This window comes from Apis dorsata, unplaced genomic scaffold (genome assembly GCF_000469605.1).
Source record: "Apis dorsata unplaced genomic scaffold, Apis dorsata 1.3 scaffold_631, whole genome shotgun sequence".
Taxonomy (NCBI): Eukaryota; Metazoa; Arthropoda; class Insecta; order Hymenoptera; family Apidae; genus Apis; species Apis dorsata.
In genome coordinates, this window is record NW_006263826.1 from 227,453 (window position 1) to 229,445 (window position 1,993).

Consider the following 1,993-nt stretch of genomic DNA (forward strand, 5'->3'; position numbering starts at 1 on the left):
CTTGATCTCAGATCGATCAGACGTCGTCGATTGTACATAGATAGATACCCAGGACCACAGAGACTCGTCGAACAGCGAGTTAATTTATCGCGCGACGTCTTTTCACTCCGATCTATGTCCCTCTTCGCATTTTTATTCGTATCTTCCCTGTTCCGTGTCCCTGTTTTCAACCACCTTTTTTTCCCATTTCCTATATCCACCCTTTTTCCCCGTCTTCTCTTTCTTATCGGTAAATATGCATATAACATTATGTGTTAAAAATTGTACATAGCCCGAGTATAAACACGCGATACGTATACGCGACTGTACGTTCGCAAGAGTCGCAAATATACCGGAGATAGTCCAAAGCCTTAGCCAATTTGTATCGAGTATAGCATAGAGATATTTTGGCACGCATCGAATACGAACGAAATAAATGAATTATATTCGTAAAATATTGATATTTTCATCGCATTGCCAAAGTGGAAGAAAAAAGAAAGATATATACTTACCAGTTGATCGGTTGATTTCTCAGGTTCCCTCTATTCGAGAGACGAATACGAGATGCGATCGAATGAAACGATCAGTTTGATTCATCCAAATAAAAGCGAACAAAAAATAATACCATTTTGAACGATTCGTCCTTCCTTCGGAGTTCCCGTAACGTGCAACCGACAGCCATGAGCAATAGATGCGCGCGCAGATTCCTAGTCGTTGCGTTTCAAAGCAAAAAGTGATTTGAAGTAAAAGAGAACGAAGCAATGATCGCGTATTCACTATACCTTCGATTAACTCGAATTTGCATTACGGAGACGCGAACGTTAAATTGCAAAAAAGAAAAAAATTTTAAAAAAAGAATAATCGAAAGCCAAAACGTCACGATTGAAAAACGTTATTAACGGAAATTATATTGCATACGCTTATATTCACACATCGTGACATTAATAATTCGTTATTCGCGTTATTCGGATACAATATCTAATACAATATTAAATATGATGATTTCCGCGATTCGCTTTGCAAACGATTTCACTTGATATTTACACCGGCACAAGTGGCGTCTTTTCGCTGGAGCGACGAGTTCGAAAGATGGCGTTCTGATCGCGAATACGAGCTTCGATTCGAGAATCGACTTTTACGTTCGAAAGTTTCGAAACAAAACTCTTCGTACGTGCAAAGTGGTTTGTATTCGAGTACAGTTTCGAATGAATAATCTTTCTCATGACACGATTCGAAACTTTTTATTTAGGACATTATAAATGCAGAAAAACATTTTAAAAACATGTGTGAACTGTGTATAGTGTCATGCGACGTGTAATCGAGAGAAACGAACAAAATTACAACTTCGAGAGTGACTGAAGTTACGCGATTTACATTTTCGAATATCCTTTATCTTCTCTTTTTCTTATCGGTTCGTTCCATTCGAATAGACAAACCACATAGAACACGTGGTTCAATCTTTACAATATAAGATAATTCATAACATATGGAAGAAGATATACACATTCGACGAACGAATAAAGAAAGAAATTTGTTCAAATTGTTTCGCTACTCGAATGACGATACGATTTTTAGGATGTAAGAGAGAATTCGAGAGAGATTTGTTTCGCGTTGATAGAGAAAACACGTATAGATTTTTCGCGAATTTAATAATCGAGATTAACAAGTGTCTTAAGTGTTTTTCGCATTAAAAACTACGATAAACGATATCGTTCTCTACCCCTTACTTTTAAAAATTTTTAAAACTTTAAATAGGAACAGTGATCAGAGTACAAGGATGAAAAAAGGATATGAAAATAAATATATAGAAATGAACGAGATGAAGGAGAATCGAATAGACAATTAAAAAAGATATTGAGGAAAAAAAAATAATTTTTTTTATCTTTTTTTTTATCTTTAAAGAAAAAGAGAAAGGATAAATCAGCAACAATTATAAAATCATCGTGTATGTCGCTTAATTGGAATGCCAGCAAAACTTATTATCTATACATATACATACATATATATGTATATA